This window comes from Podarcis liolepis (genome assembly GCF_965112155.1).
Source record: "Podarcis liolepis genome assembly, chromosome: 10".
NCBI classification, from domain to species: Eukaryota; Metazoa; Chordata; class Lepidosauria; order Squamata; family Lacertidae; genus Podarcis; species Podarcis liolepis.
This window is the reverse complement of record NC_139562.1, coordinates 41611659-41628759: the sequence shown is the minus strand read 5'-3', so window position 1 is coordinate 41628759 and position 17101 is coordinate 41611659. Positions and strand designations below refer to the sequence as shown.

Here is a 17101-nt window from a genome sequence, read left to right as displayed (position 1 = left end):
CTCTAGGTAAATGTAACTGGAAAGCTTTCCAAGTAGAGTTCTAAATGAGCAGAGAACAAAAATACACGGCCACAATCTGTAGACGGTATTAGCATTCTAATAAATCTTTCCTTCCAATTGTCATGGGAGATGTCAAGTTTTGTTTTCTTAATGTTGATTTGCGACTGGAGGAGAGAAACGGACCTCTGTGCTTCTGACCTTGTGAATTTTAGTAGAAAATGCCATATTTCAGCAGCTGTTTCCATGTTTTTCAAACACTCTGGGTTCTCTTCAGAGGTCAGCCAGTATATAGTCGTTTTAGATACTTAGGTGTTTTAACCCCACAGTATGAGCCTTATTTGTGCAACCACATTTCGAGCTGATGAAAAGCTGTCCTAGTTTTGCCCAGATTCTCTGTGTCTTCTTGACTATTGTTAATGGCAAGAGTTATTTTTAATTCTAAATCGGATATAACAAACAGATTATAAGGACAGCCGTTCGGTTGAGTCAACAGAAAGCCTCACAGGGTTAATCTTAAATCCTACGTTTAAAACCACAGCAGCTGAAACTTGATGTTTTAAAGAGATATCATGTAGCTGTGCTGGCAGTGAATTATATCTGCTAAATATGTGTATGTTTGACATCCATTCATTATGCTGGAATGGAGACAGAAAGCAAAACCTTCAGGAGACTTCAGATTGCTAAGAAATACAGTGTCTCAAATGAATAAGTACACCTGATCTATTCCAGAGGGATAGCTATGCTCATCTATTGTGGCAAAAACAATGAAAAGTCTTGTGGCACCGTGAAGGCTAGAATATTTAAGGTGCTGCAAGACTTTTTCTTATTTACACCTGACCTAGTTTTATGTCTAGGGAGACATTTAGGAGTTTTTGCTGTTTTAGTCTGGGGAAAGAAGTGTCTGCCTAGAATGAGGTCTAGATTAAGGTAGCATATTACTTTGTTCTGGTACCTTGGAATGTATGAAACATACATGACTTGAGAATTGAGAAGTAGAGTGGGGAGTCACCCACAGTACTCATCTGTACTGGTGTATTTCCATTAAATTGTCAACAAGTCTACTCCATTATAAGAGGTCTTCGAACCTAATTTGTTTCTAGTAAAAACCATAACAGGAGGCAGATACTGTGAACAGAGCAAATTTTGAAATAGAGCCACAGGACATAGGATAATGGCATGCTGTTGGAAATTATGAGTGTTGCAGTTGCAAAAGCATGAAATGCTTCTCTGTAGCTATTTCATTCCAACATAATCTTCCTACACATTAAAAGAGCGCTTAAGTGAGCTTTGTTAATGAATGATGACAACCTGCTAGCTCTGTTTTAAAGGATTTTATGCCAGAATTAGGAGTTTGATCCCACAGTTCAAAACCTGACTCTTCTCTCCCCCTTCCCACTAAACGAATACAAAATATGTCATGCTTAACTCATCTGACAGTTATGGGATAAAGCTGTATTGTATGTTGATGGTTTGTAAGACTGCTGAAATTCCAAATATAAGTATCTTGCATGGAGTTTGTAGCAAAGGTTGTTGGAGAGATACAGAGGTAGAAGGGGACTACTTGATGGAGAGCTGAGAAAAGTATATACATATTTGTCCAGTTACTAGAATAATACTAATAACCAAATCAAGGTTAATGGTAATTGATGGATTTATACAGTTAGTTTATTACAAATATTGTGCAGAATTTAAAGACATGTTTTACAAGTTACCCTTCTCGAAGCCCCAATATGATTGATGTGGCTTTAGATGGAAATTGAAACATTTGTTCATGTTGTAGCCTTTTTTTGTTTATGCAAAGATAAATGAGGATTAAAAAACAGCAAACTCAGTTTTATTATTTGAGACATACAGTATTCTAAGACTGTGTTAAAATACTTGACAAGCAAGTCCCATAAGGTATTATGAAAGTTGAGTTCTATGTGTTGCTAAATATTGATGATGACTATATATTTTTTCCAGCCAAGGCACTATGTCTAGTATTCTAATAGTGACTCCCTCCCCCCCGATAATACTATATATATTTCTCAGAGTTCTAGACTCTGTGACCTTAGTATACAATTCTAGAAGTAAAAAATGTATGAATAAAGCTGCAATTCTCTACCTACTTACCGAGATGTAAGCCCCATTAACTTAATAGGACTTACTTCTGAGTAGGCATGCAGAGGAATGGCGGTAATTTGCATTTTGTTGGTCCTCTAAAAGATTTGTTTGTTTGAGTATTATTCTGTATCCAGAACAGCTTAATTTCTTGGAAATTTGTACACGAAAAGCTTTTGAAATAATGCGTGGACGTGTATGTACCTATGGTATTTATGAAGAATGCTTCACCTTAAATTGTTTAAGTGACTAAATACAGTATTATGTAAGCAAATATTTTGGGGATTTTTATGTACAAACGTAATCTGAACAGCTGAAGATAAGTCTTATTTTCATGCTATGCGTCAGTCAGTTGGAGGGGATTTTTAAAAAATCAAATAATATTGTTTCTTGTACAGAAGCATAACACTTGCAAAAAATATGGAGTCTGCATGATTTTTTTAAGGGCACCTTCAACGATTATTTTGATGCAAAGCTACCAGATAGACTCAGTACTAATATGCAGTCCACCTAAATTTTAGATTCTAAATCTTCCCATTGCCTAGGATTTAGGTGGATTTGAAGAGAGGTCATTGTGTGAAAAAGTTGTCACTCAAACAAAATGTAATCTTTTGCAGAGTTCATAACAGAAGTGGGAGATTTACAAATGCACAGGTCTTATGCGCATTTCAGTTTGAAACAGCTATGCGTGTGTTTGGGTTTTTCTTTGTAACATACCGTACAATGATAAAAGCATTTCAGCTTTCCATCCCAGTTTTCATTAGCGGTAGTCCCATTGACCATGGTGAGCTTACTCTAGAAAAAACTGTTTTGAGGATTGCGACCAAAACCCCTCAGACAATATCAGTTTTAAGTAGATTGGTTTAAAATTGCTCTGGGATTTTTAGCATTTCTTATCTGTCATTTTTCCTTTGGTTTTAACCAGTTCCTTTAAGTGACATCCATGGGGAATTACTCATTTTTCTCTTCTAGAGGGAGCTCTGCCTCCCACTTCTTGAATGTGTAGATACTCAAGAAACCTGTAGTCCACTTCTCCTTCAGCCAGAGTTGCCACTGAGAGAAAAATGCTTAAGTAATAAAGCAGCACACAGTACAATTATTTAACAAGCTAATTATTAAATAGCTGATACTATCTGATACTTTAGAATCCCCAATGCTTCACAAACACACATGTACTGATGTCCTTTTGGCAATGTCAAACTAGGGAACATATTTAATATACAAGGCAAATGTAGTATTATGATTGCTATTATAAAATCTTTATAAAGTTCAGTTAAAAGCTTTTGCATATCTGTAGTGCAGAATGAGAGTGTATACAATGTTATTTGCAAATGTATACAGACCGCATGCCTTTTGGAAACATTTTGGTTTTTTATATTATATCACTCACTTTTACGTTTTGCCTTTTCTGGTACAGACACTGCAGTAGGTATTAGTCACATGTCAAGCAGTCAGCAATATAACTGATAAAAACATAATAATAAAGCCCCATTTTTGAACAGCTGCATCCTTTCTATTAAATGCCAACCCAGCTAACCATGCAATGCAACCCCATCTACTCTGAAGTAAGTCTCATTGAGTCCAATGGGACTTGCTTCCAGGTAGGTGGGTCTAGGATTGCAGCCAACAAAAGTTCTTACTGTGCTTCCTGCTCTGTACTCAGGATTTGGAAGCATCCAAAGGATTATGGGGGCAGCACCTAGAGTGCCTATTCATATATTTTAAATCTCCTCCCTAGGCACAATGAATACATTGATAAGTGGGTATTCTCAGGTGGTCCTAAAGAATTCAGTGGGACATGGGACAAGATGTACACAGTTTGTTTGTTTGTTTGTTTGTGTGTGTGCTTGTGAAATATATGTAATTGGTTTTTTTCATCTGCTGTAAAACTCCAGTAAAAAATCCTGATGTCATGAGGCCATACATTTGGACAAGCATCAGTAAAGTATACACACATTAGACAGTGAGAAGTCTAGTTAAATGGGGATACACAATTGACTTGTGTGACTGAGTGACTCAGACAAATCTGGTTGGATAATAACTTTGGTGCAGGCTTGATGATGTCTATCCAACAACTTTCTTGTGTAATGAGAATAAATTACCACCTGAAAACCTCAAAACAGAGAAAGACAGTGGGGTTGAAATTTAATTCCTTCAGTGAAATTTTTTTCTTAACTGCTTTCCATGGAATAATAATCCTACCTGCTTTTTGAAAATTAGGTTGGATACTTCCTTTGTTATCCCACCTAATAAAAAAGCAGATAGGATAGGTCTCTGCAGCCACAGTAGGTGCTGTGATTCTCCAGCAGTTTGACATTCCCAGAGGTGCACTCCATTATCTCTCGAGACAAAAGGATGCCAACGACTTCCTTTGTTGCCTGTCTTTTCCTTATAGATGATAGCAACTTCATCTACGTTGATGACAATTGTGTTTGCCCCTTATACAAAGATTAGTTATGTTATTTCACCATAGGAGAGCAAGACTATTTTTTGCTGCTGCTGCTGCTGCTGCTGCTGAGGACCTCTTGAAATATAAATGTCCCCTAGTCCCCCACTGCTGTCATGGAGGTATAAGATCTAGGAAGTTCTGTATTTTGTTTTATACTGTAGCTATATAATTGCTGGTGTTCGCTGCCAGCTGATACAGTTGAGCAAGGTCTCTGGACCCATAGGATAGTCATGAAGCTGTAATGTCTATCAACTTTGCCCTTTGATGTGGAGGCTATTAGCCGTGATGGCTGTGTTCTACCTTCACTATTAGAGGCCGTGTTCTTCTCAATACTAGTTGCTGGGAATCGCAGGTGGGCCGAGTGCTGTTGTACTCCTGTCCTGCTTGTTGGCTTCCTGCAAGCATTGTGTTGTCCTCTGTTAGAACAGAATGTTGCTTTAGAAGGTCCATTTACCTAATCCAGCAGGCTCTTCTTATGTTAATATGTTTGCTACTTCACCTCTTCTGTAAGCAACCATAACAAACTCACAAACCTAGCAGAAACATTGTCTGGCCAGATAGAAAGTTAGAAATCATCATTGTGATGTAGGGGTTCTTGGTTTTATACAGATTGCAGGTTTTGAGGTGTACCTCTTAGACTTAAGGGGTTGAATCTAATGGTAGCTTTGCAATAGCAAGGAGGTGCTTATGCTAATGTGACAAACAGCACCTAGCTTTTGCTGATTCCCCTCTGCTGACTGCAGTTGTTTGCACCCTAACCCACACCCTTCCAGAGGATCTCCCAACTAAAGCATTTTTAAGGGGTTCCAGGGGGCTGCAGTGAGTAGGGTTTTTTTAAAGTAAAACTCAGGGGCCTTGAGTTGCACAAGTAGACATGCTTTTTGTTGGTGCAAAACCCTTGTGGATACAAACCAGGAACTTTAGCCATGCTCAAAATATATATTCCAAGTTTCTGAAATTGTTGACCGATGTTAATGTTTAATGGGTTAAGTGCTCTAGAGAGCACTCCTTCTTATGCTGAATGGGAATGTGTGCATTTGTGTGAGCAGGTGAGTGGGGTCAGGTGGCATTCCAAGGAGCAGGGAGTGCGTGATCTGCACCTTTTTTTAAATTTTCAAAGCTGGTAAATAATAGTACTAGGCTGAAAATACAATTATTTCATTTGAACTTGTAAAGTGTTTAGTGGAAAGAACAAAGTCATAAGAGGGGAAAACAGAGGTCAAAGACCTCAATGGAGGTCAAATAAATCTTCATGGTAAACTGCTTAAGGCTTTCAGCAGCCTTGTATTACATCTTGGTTCATGTTTAAAAATGGTTTACAAAGTGAAATTAGAATGCTGTTTTCTGTACTGATGTGTATATACAAGTCTCTCCTTTTTGGTAGTTTCCTGATTAACTGCTGAAAGAAAAGTGTTCCAAGAAAGCCATATAGATGAGGGGGGAAAGCTTTAAGGGACCTAATCCATCTGGCTTGATTGTGATTTTCCAGATTTCTAATTTGTTTTTACTAAATGTACTGAAAATAAGACTCCCAAGTTGGCCTTGCTTGTTTAAAATAGCTGCAGTAATAAATGTATACCATTTGCATATATATTAATCATTGCTTATAAATATTGACAAACATATTATTCAGCTTAGAAGAAAAGGCACTGGCTTCTTTGTAAAAATGTTTAGTGCCTATTGGAGTTAAGTGCCGAGCATGTTAGCTTAACACAAAAGTGCTATTAAAAGCTGTAACCTTAAAAAAGGATGTTGCTCACCCAGATCACACCAGCTGGCTTGTAGAGGAACAAACTGTTCATTAAGAGGGATCTGTCCAATTCCTGAAGTCGTGCCTATGGTGCTTGGAACGGTTCAACCTTGCCACCAAAATGTCTTTCTCCTTTTTTGTCCAGTTGTTTGGTCTTTCTCCTGCTAAATTTCTGAATAAAATATATTAATAACCCCATACAAAACTGAACACTAATTCTTGGCATAATGTTGCTCTGCAGTCAAGGACCTATTGTAATTCTCATTTTTAATGTGAACAGCCGATTCTGAGGGATTGATAATAAATCCAGCTTAATTTGCATTAGGCTGAATCTTTGTTCTAAGTAGGGCTTTTTGTTGTTTGCTAGGAAAGCAGCTATTCTAATTTTTGGAGGCGTCAGATTATTATTTTTCAGATTTCACTAACAAATGGACAGATTTACACTGATGTATCTCTATATCTCATCATTTCCTTTTTTTTTTAGGGTGTTCGTCCCAACATACTTGGGTTGGCTGTTACAGATGTCTCATATGTGTCCTTCTCTGAAGTTCAATTTAGCCTGTTAAAAGCATTACAATATAAAGACAGGAAATCCATTACTATTACACATTTTCAAGGGTGACGAGAAACAAGAAGTTAGGTATATTTGCCTGTTGTATGCTGCCTACATGTTTAACAACCTGCATCAACCTGCCGCCTTCCAGATGTTTTGAGTTGGGCCTGATGGAAGTTGTAGTCTGCAACATCTGGAGGGCACCAGGTTGATGAAGGCCAATGTACAAAATAATTGCTTCAGCTTGGGGTCTGTTTTTAACATTCTTGCTAAGAGTGTTAAAGTGACATTTCCTCCTTTTGAAGATTTGATGCCTAAAAATGTTTTTAATGTCTAGGTTTGAAGTTAGGAGGCTAATACAGCTGTTAAAATGCTCCAGGCATGTGCTTATTTAGGAGAACAAAAGTGTGAGGATTTGCTCATTCTCACATGGTTCCTGGCAGAAGGATACTGTCACATGAAACTTCCAGAAAAAAATGAATTCACATTTTTTTCATTCTAATGGGAACATACTCAGTGATAGAGATGTGCCTAATGCAGAACAGATATTTTGGCTGTGTCGTCGCTATTTAATATTAGAGATTTATTTGAAATCTCTGGGGTTTTTTTTATTTTACAACATGCCTAAAATCCAACAAAATGGACAGTGAGGATACTCAGAAATGGATCGCACTGTTTGAGGGAGTTGAAATGCCATCTTCCTGGTAGCAGGATTGCTGCCACTCACCAGGAGAGAAGGGGAGAAGAGCAAGGTTGTGGAGAGGCTGGCACAGACCACATCAGCCTTGCTGATGGCATCAACCTTGCTGCCAGGAAGCTAGCATTGCAGCTCCTCCCCACTGTACGGGTTGTTTCGGGGGGGGTATTCAACTATCTTGCTGGGTGGGCTTCCTGTCTCAGCTGCTGCTCTTAGTGGAAGTCAAAAGAGGCACTATTGAATGGTGTATACAGTGGTACCTCGGGTTACAGATGCTTCAGGTTACAGATGCTTCAGGTTGAGAACAGAAATCGCGTGGTGGCAGCACGGCGGCGGTGGGAGGCCCCATTAGCTAAAGTGGTACCTCAGGTTAAGAACAGTTTCAGGTTAAGAACGGACCTCCAGAATGAATTAAGTTCTTAACCCGATGTACCACTGTGTAGTAAACTTTCTCTCAGGTGTCCCAAATGGAACTCTGTGCTTAATGTCTTAGCATTACTGGTCTCAGAGGAAACTATTCTAGCCTGGATGTGACTGCCCAGGGAGGGAGGGGGCATAGCTTAGTGGTTCAGAACGTGCAGTTTCAATCCCTGACATCTCCAGTTAAAAGGATCAGTTAGTGGGTGATACAAAAGACCACTGTGCCTAGTACCCCAAAGAGCCACTGCCAATCAGAGTAGGCAGGACTGGGCAAGACAGCTTGGTGTGGTATAAAGCAGCTTCCTATTTTCCCTGTATTCCTCAACCAGGCTGTTGCTGATGTTTCTCACAATTGGTATGCAGAATGGGTCCTTCTCCGGCACTGTAGGGTTCTATCACACTCTCCCCCGCCCCTGCTGAAATTAGGCATGGGGTGCAATTTTGGTGAGAGGACTATTTCCTTTTCAGCTGTGCTCCCACTTCACAATTATGCTACCAGCAACCTTTTATGGGTCACAATGAAAACAAGTTATGGCATGTTCATGGTGGCCATGACAGTTTCTCCAGTTTGCCAAATGGGCCAATGGGTATGCAAAGGTTAGTGACCCCAGTGTACTAATTAATATGTTACCTGCATTGACTCATATGTACAAGTGGCATCTCAAGGGAGTGGTCCACTTGTATAACTCAGTGATTGCACTCACAGATGATTGCTTCAGTTTTCAGTGTACCTGTTTATGGAAGTGTCCTCTTTGATCTTGATGTGCCATTTCCCTGAGATCCTATGGGATGAAGGGAGGTCTAAAAGTAGACCCAAAATACTGCTCCAATGATTAAACCACCTGTGTGTAAGCAGATATTTGCTTGTATCTGCTGGCTTAGGTGTAAGTGTCTCTCTGCAAGTTCTGCCACAATAGGAATGTGGTGTTAGATATCTAAGTCTGAAACCAGAGCTGGAGAACCAGTGGCTGTCTAAATGTTGTTGGACCACAATTCCCATCATCCTTGATCATTGGCCATGCTGCCTGTGGATGATGTGAGTTGGCGTTTGACACTGTTTGGTTCTCTAGCTCTGCCTAACTCTCTCTCTCTCTCTTTGTACTTTTAAAACACAGCTCTGAAAGTGATCCCTGGAATCAATGCATTTAAATATATTTGACCTGTAAAGATTGCTCTAAATCTTAGCATACCTTTAACTGAATTACAATAAATAGTGAAGAAAGGTTCACAAATCAAGTTTTACATTGTCAATCATCTAGACAGGGCAGGCTTAAATGTCTTGACCAGGTATTATTTTTCTTTATGTTCCTTCTCTTGTCATGGTTTTAAGGACTTGTCAAGTGATTGAGAAGGTTAGCCTAAAAAAACATATTTCAAAATGCTTGGCATATATTAAAATACTCATAAGAGGACCAGTTTCAGCACCAAAGCACGTGGGGGTTGAAAACATGGTGCTTCAACTGTCCCAGAGCGTCCCATTAAAATGGGCAATCCATTCAATAATTAAGTCCTTTCTGGAGGCCTGTTCATTAAGACAGTTTACAGTTATCGTTAGGCTTTCTTGGCTTCAAAATTGTGCTAGTAACTTTCCCACATTTGTGCAAGCACGATTGGTTCTTAGGGGTGAGCAGCATGTGGTCTACAGCTTGTGAATGGCACCCCACCAGCTAGACAAAACACAAAGATGGCTTGCCTTTTCTGTTGCTCTCCTTCCTTGCCCAGCCAACGCAATAGTCCCTGCTAAGACTGTTAAGGCCATCGTGTGGTGGCAGCATTGGCAAAAGCTGAAGGGAAGATGCAAAAGATGAAATGAGTCAGCAAGCAGGGAGGAAAGTAAAGATGCAGGGCAGGGTGGAGAAACTCAACTTCTGGAGATGCCACAAAACAATCAAGCACTTTCGAAATGTTTTGCAGATGAGTGGGGGAAGTGTGACCTGGACAGGCATGAGAACCATCAGGCCTAGTGACCAAACACAATTCTCCAGACCTGTCTATTTGGCCATTGGAACATTCCCCAGGCCATGCCCCATCTCCCTAGTCCACACCTCTCATGGACTCTGCTTCACACCCTGAGTGTCCTGCCTCACTGTAATGTTCCCTGGATTTTGATAATGCCACTAGCATACATCCCTTGGATGGTTTCCCATAAGAGTATGTGGCCTTCAAACTGAAAAAGCTTTCCCACATGTTTCACAGGGCATGACTAGACAAACTCCCAAATTGGTAGGAAATGCCAGAGATCCCTATAGGCAGGTAGTTTGAGTTTGATCAATAGTAGGCAATGTGAATCAGGGGGGAAAGTGAATCAGGGTGACTGTGTTAGGGTAGAAAACGGGAGCTGTGGTCTGTTTTTGGAAGCAAGCTTGAGTTTCGGGTCACCTGGAGAAAGGGTCCAAATTAATGAGGGAACTTTTACCAAACATTTATACCTGTATATTTGTGTCAGTCATATGGATATGAGTTAGGGTCAGATCCCTTCCTTTGGTTTCTTCCAGTCGTATAGGAAATGATGTGATCCATTTCCCATATTTTCTGGATGTAAGTGGCCATTCTGTGTCCTATCGTGATTCCCAGTCTGTTGTACCAGCTAGTTAGCAATTCTCCACTCAGGGCTCTAACCCCTTTCATTGTCAAACTTTGTAAATGTATTTATTTATTCATTGAATAAGGTAAATTTATTACCTCCCTTCATCTGTAGATCACATGTTCTCCATTCGACATACATAGTACCGGTACTTACTTAAATAGACCCTTTATTAATGAAATACTGTTATGATCGTTTGAAATGCAATTATGTAAAGGACTCATTATATCTGTTTCCCACTAGCAATACCTCCATTATCTGTTTCATAAGCCAGAACAATTCAGTTTTGTAAGTCAGTTTCCAATTCTTTTATCCATCACCAGGGTTCCAGGATTATCATCATACAAATGAGGGCAGTAGGTGATAGATTAAAGACAACCACAACTCCTCAGTGTAAGTCCAGCATACTAGTCTTTACCTTGTACAGATGCTTCTTACTTGCTTCATAGCCATTGCAGAAAGGCCCTAATCAGACTGAATGTTATTAAGCTGCCATCTCTGTTTGCCTGTGAGAAACTCCTTCCATTTTGAGTCTCGACAATTTGCAAAATGATGCATGCTTAGGGACTGTTAGTCATGATTCCTACCCTAGGCAGCAATTCAGACTGACTTCAATGATGAGGGGCCCGTCAAATCGAAGGGATCAGCAACAAAGGTCACAGAGGAGCTCAACCCAGGGTACTTCCAGATGCGAACGATTTAGCAGTAGCCGGTCATTGTTGCTCTGCTTTAAGCTGCACATAGAACAGTAACTTCACTTTGATACTTCTGGAATCCAAATAACATTCCAGCAGCATAGTCAAATTATCAATATCCCTTTCCCTAACCCCAGATGGTGTGTTTGGAACAATTTTAATTGGGAACTTAGTATGAGGGTTAAATACTCCCCTCACTGTCTTCCCAGTCATTATTGTTCCCCTGCTGCATTTTTTGTGGGGGAGGGAGGGAGGGAGGAAAATGCAATTTGGAAACAGAAGGGTTAAAGTAGTGTAGAATTGATTCCCACAGAAGAGAGATGAACCGTAGTGAAGGAAATTGCTAGAGCACAATCTATACACGCCATTATTGACCTGAAGAGGCCAGAACTGCTCCATGGTGGGCTGTCCACAGCTAGAGAAAATGGTAAAGCTGTTCCACTGTGTAAAAAAAACAACAAGCAATAACTTGGGTTTTCTGGGCTGTGGAGAAGGGGGCAAGGAAGCTGAAAAGTAATGGGACATTTCGATCATGCATCCATTACTGTTGCTTGAAACTCAAGTGGCATTGGTGGCAAAAAGTGCCTTCCATCAACTTTGGCTAGTGGCCCAGCCATGATAGCTCAGTTGGTAGAACATGAAACTGTTAATCTCAGGGTCATGGGTTTGAGCCACACTTTGGGCAAAACATTGCAGGGATTTGGGCTGGAACTCTCATGCTACAATTCCATGAAGATAGTGACAGCCTAACATATGTTCTCTGTGCTGTGGTTAGATTACTGCATTGTGTTTTATTTTTGTTGATGGTTCAGAAACTTCAACTGGTGTATAATTAAGCAGCCAGGTTGCTCACTGGGGCAAGATGGTCTGAGCACAAGACACCAATGACTGCATTGCCTACCAGTTAGTTTCCAGACCCAATTCAGAGTGCTGATTTTGACTGATAAAGTGGAGTGGGGTTGAACTGGATCATCTTTTGAGATACATGTGTGTTTTAAGATCTTTTTAAACCCTTGTTTTTATAGTTGTTTTAATGTTCATTTTCGTAAGTTGCTATGAGTTTCAATTTTCTGAAAATTGCAAATGATGATGATGATGTTATAAACAAAAACAGCTGTTCCACAGTGTGGAAGCACCCCAGGAACTAGACCTGAGCCAATGCTTATCCACCAAGATACTTCTGAACATGTTTCCCCAATCCCTGATCCTGTGGTTCCCAGGAAACTCACATATCTTCTCACTTGGGGCCCCACTGCAAGATCACGAGTGTAGACAATCAACAAGGAGTTCTTCAACTCTAACATAAGTTTCCAGACTTTCCTGTGAATTCTTGCTCAAGATTAGAGGTAGGAAAGAATTGATCACTCTATTCCTAGCTCATGACAAGTGTCTGTGTGTAGTCAAGTCTTTCTAACCCTGTTTCTACATTAATCTTTAGAAAAGAATCCATATGAAAATTAATATTAAAATATATGAGCTTAAATACACTCTTTCATGTATATTAATATGTTTCCTGAGCCAAAAACTATATTGAAAAAGTCATGTAAGTGCTAAGTCTGAAGGATGATTACATTTCAATCTTCATTAATTTGTTCTGTAGTTGGTATGTAGCTGTTAGCCATGATGGCTAAGTGAAACCTCTGTGTTCAGAAGAAGAATGCTGCTGAATGCCAGTTGCTGAAAGGGACCTCAAGGTCACCTAGTGCAACCCTCTGCAGGAACCTAACTGCTGCAACATCCCCAGGCATCCAGCTGCTGGGGCTTCTCACTAGGTCACTGCTAGAGACAAGATGATGAGTTATAAATGGCTTAATCTTTAAAAAGACCTCTAAGCAGTGTACAACAGAAAAGCAGTAAACAACATCATAAACAAAAATACTACACAAAAACCTCTAAAACAACAATATAAAAATATTTACAGAGAAATAAAACAAGAGAAATACATGCAGACAAAAAAACAAGAATCTGATCTTATGCATCTGCGAAAAACCTGGCATGTCTTCATAAGGCATCTTAAGCAAGTTTGCTGCTTCAACTGTGGCAGAGAGAACAGCATCCCATGGTAGAGGGGCAATAGTGGAAATGGCCCATTTTTGGAACTGAATTTGGATGGAACTCTAGGCACATCAAGAAGTGCTATTCTCACTCCAACGTTCTTTTCCCTCCATATATTCTTAGCTCTAGTTTCACCTCACCCTTCCCTCCAAACTATCAGGGCAATTACAGTGGGACTCATCACATTTTATTCTCATAACGATGTGTTGAGGCAGATTATGCTGTGAAATAGTAGTCCTCAAAGTGGGGCTTTCAAACCAATGGCTAACCCAGCATTATTTATGCAACTCACTAACTCTCATGGCGTGCCTGTCAGACACTGTGGTTTATTTACTCAAACCACAGCTGACTGCTGGTATCTTTTCAAGGGTCTTAGTGATGGAAGATTCTAGCTAGTTTAAAATAAACCACATTATTCAGAGCTGAGCGTTTATGTGCAGATTTGCCTTATTATAGAGAAAATGACGTGTCTGTTCAAGAAATCCCTGCAGAGCTGTCAAAAATCAGCAAACCAGATCCCCGAATTGGGTTTTTGAATGGTAATTAAAACTTTTACTATGAGCTTGTTAGAAAGTCAAAAAGTTGGAGGTGATCCAACTTAAAATGTAGGCCCTTAAAAAAACAACACCTTATCGTATCTTAAAAATATCCTGCAATTGAGCATAATGACTATGAGCATAAATTATCACAAATTTGTTCTAAATAGGCCTAGGGTAAAAACTCTGTAAACTGCTTCTGTCTTGTATTAAGCCAGTTGCTCATTGACAAATATGGGGCAACTAGATGGTTTGTTTTAAGCTGGCCCATAGACCTGTGGGGGAAAACTGGGAATTTTCACTTACAGTGCAATATTATGCATGACTGCTTCCAGGTAAGTGGGAATGAGCTCACGGCTTTAACTGGATGACCATTTTTCTTGCAGGCACAATGTCGTTGAATACTATAGACCTCAAGCCAGAGGTCCTGTAGGTCACAATTCTTTCTTCTCATAGCTCTCAGGATCTGTGGGCATTTCAAGCCATGATAAAGACACAGCTCCCAGAGCTGATCCAGGCGAACCAGTCCCTTTTATGGACAGAACTTTAACACTAGTAGGCAGTCATGGTTTTGGTAATGCATGACCCCATCACACTCGTGGCATCTCAGTTCTTTAAATGGCAACAGACTGTGATGTTAAAGCCCGAGGGTGTGAAAGTACATTTAAATGTAGCACTGGGGTGTGGGGGGGGATGCAAAGGAAAAAGAGTTTGACTATAAAAATATAAAGCAGGAAAGCTGGCTGTGGGGGAAATAAGGCACCAAGTGTATTGGAGGCTTATAATATTTATCTTCTTTAACTTGGTACTAATAGATTTGTCATAGGATTGTATTTTGCATCAGGCCTATAGTGAAGTGTTAAATTAGAACAGTCTGGGAGGAACATTTCAATGTATCGTGTTTTTTGCTCTATAAGACTCACTTTTTCCCTCCTAAAAAGTAAGGGGATATGTGTGTGTGTCTTAAGGAGCGAATGCAGGCTGCGCAGCTATCCCAGAAGCCAGAACAGCAAGAGGGATTGCTGCTTTCACTGCGCAGAGATCCCTTTTGCTGTTCTGGGTTCTGAGATTCAGAATATTTTTTTTCTTGTTTTCCTCCTCCAAAAACTAGGTGCGTCTTGTGGTCTGGTGCGTCTTATAGAGCGAAAAATACGGTAGCTTGTGAAATATCATCATACGAAAATGGTCATCTGCCTCTAAATTTTCTCACTCATTTCCCGCATCCTTCAAATAAATGCAATGGTAGTTAAGCGTATGAAAGAAGTTAAGGTATATATAAATAAAAACTAGGGAGTCTGTCTGGCTGTCATCACAGTTCTCATTATTACAGTGTCTTTTATTGACTCAGTCTCTCATATTTGCTGTGGATCTTCTGATGTGATTATTTTACAATAGATCTGTTGAGCTTTGATTCATGTACAGAAAAAGATGACTTCATAAGTATTTATTTACTTAGCAGAATCCTGCCACCAGCAACCAGATTCAGGAAAAAATGTAGCTCAATTATGTTTGTGAACAGCTTTAAACATTGTATAAATGTTGCAGTTGTGACCTACAGGCATCTCCCAACTTATTCAGGAGTTACATTCTTGGATACTGTATGTATATGTGAAATTATTTATAGTGGGGAACCGGCTAAAAAGCCTGCAAACTCCTCCAAATCCCACACTGCATGCTGCTTTAAGGTTTTTCAGACAAGATTGGGTATCAGTCTTAAAAATACATTAATAGCTGGAAAGTTTTCACGAGGGGGGGGTGCAGGATATTTCATTCGACCCCTCCTGAAATCTACCATAGTCCAGGCTGGCATGACTCCTGAATAGGAGCATTCTTGCCATGGGCTGGAGAAAGATACAAATGTGGGTCCCCATTTGTATATTACTATCACCTGTTAAATTAGCTTTGGGGAGGTACAATCCTAATTGCTTATCTGACAGTGCAATCCAATGCATATCTATGCAGAAGTAAACCTGGGTGGGTGTTCAATGAGACTTTCCCCAAGGTACATGTCTATAGACCTACAGTTCAAGTAAACACTACATGAGTACCTAACTAAAAACTTTTTGCAATCTACCGAAAGCTGCTATATACTGTATCTGTTCAGCTAGCATGAATACAGTTTGCTGTTTCTTAAGTTTTCCCTGAAATTCTAAAGTGCAGAATATGACCTGGTTAAAACTCCCTGGTGATTTCACTTCTGGTCCTGATCATTATTTTTGTGGCCAAGTGGGATTTCTGCATTTTTCTCCCAGATTTTTGCATGACCCTAGAGAGCTTTGCTACCTTCCTCAGGTGCATAACAAACTTTACATGCTTAAAATGAGCTGTTTTTGTTACAAACATCTCCTGTAAGTGGTTCAGTCCTCTTCCCTGTGATGATCTTCTCAGTTACCTACAGAGGCGGAGCTAGCTGCTCCAGCACCTGGAGCGGAGCACGTGCCGTGCACCTGGGGCCATGGGGGCGGGGCGAGCGTCCCAGGGAGTGGGGTGAGCGTCCCAGGGGGGTGCCACCCATGGCGAGCTTCCCAGGGGCGCACTGCAGCCAGCTTCCTGTGGGGGGGGGGAGGAGCTGTGCTTCCCTTCCTTTTGATAGCTCAGGGAGGCTTCCCCCCAGGAAGCAGCCCGGGAATGGGGGGCAATGGTGCGCCACCCGCCCATGACTTCCAAGCATCCCCTGAGCTGGCAAAGCGAAGGGGGAAGGCTGCCAGGAAGGTGGCACAGCTCCGCCCCTTCCCCTCAAGGCTCGGGGTAGGCTAGAGAGTCGTGGGCAGGTGGTACGCCAAATGTCACCCCCCGGTGATGATACCTGGGGCACACCACCCCCACTGCCCCCTTCCTCCACCCCTGGTTACCTAGGTGATATATATGTATCAATGTGAGGTTTAGCGTGTATTGGATTCTTCCAAGCACAGAAATAAGAATAGGTGACCTTCAGATTACTTTTAGTCCAAGGCCCTCCGCTTTCCTGCTATTGCCATAGGCTGTAAATAGGTGGGATCATTTTGTAAGATTATCAACCCCTGAAAAATTAAGACTTCCCTAGTTTTGGATAGACCATATGTTGCATTGTTTTGTTCCTGCAGTTGTTCATGCTGTATAGGATCATTCTTGGCATGAAGACAAACCAACACTGTTTTGCAATGTGGCTCCCTTAAGGTAGTCAGTCAGAAGAAAGAGGAGAAAACTTTAAGCGTGTGAAGGTGAGATAAACAGTATATTCTTAGCAATGCTTAAGACAAGGGCAATAATGAGATAAGCACCT

General features: G+C 40.6%; 1 protein-coding gene across 4 annotated transcripts in view; it reads left to right on the top strand.

Moving 5' to 3' along the window:
* SYT1 (synaptotagmin 1) overlaps window positions 1-17101 on the top strand; it is a 335884-nt gene that overhangs the window by 1873 nt on the left and 316910 nt on the right. The window lies entirely within an intron of this gene.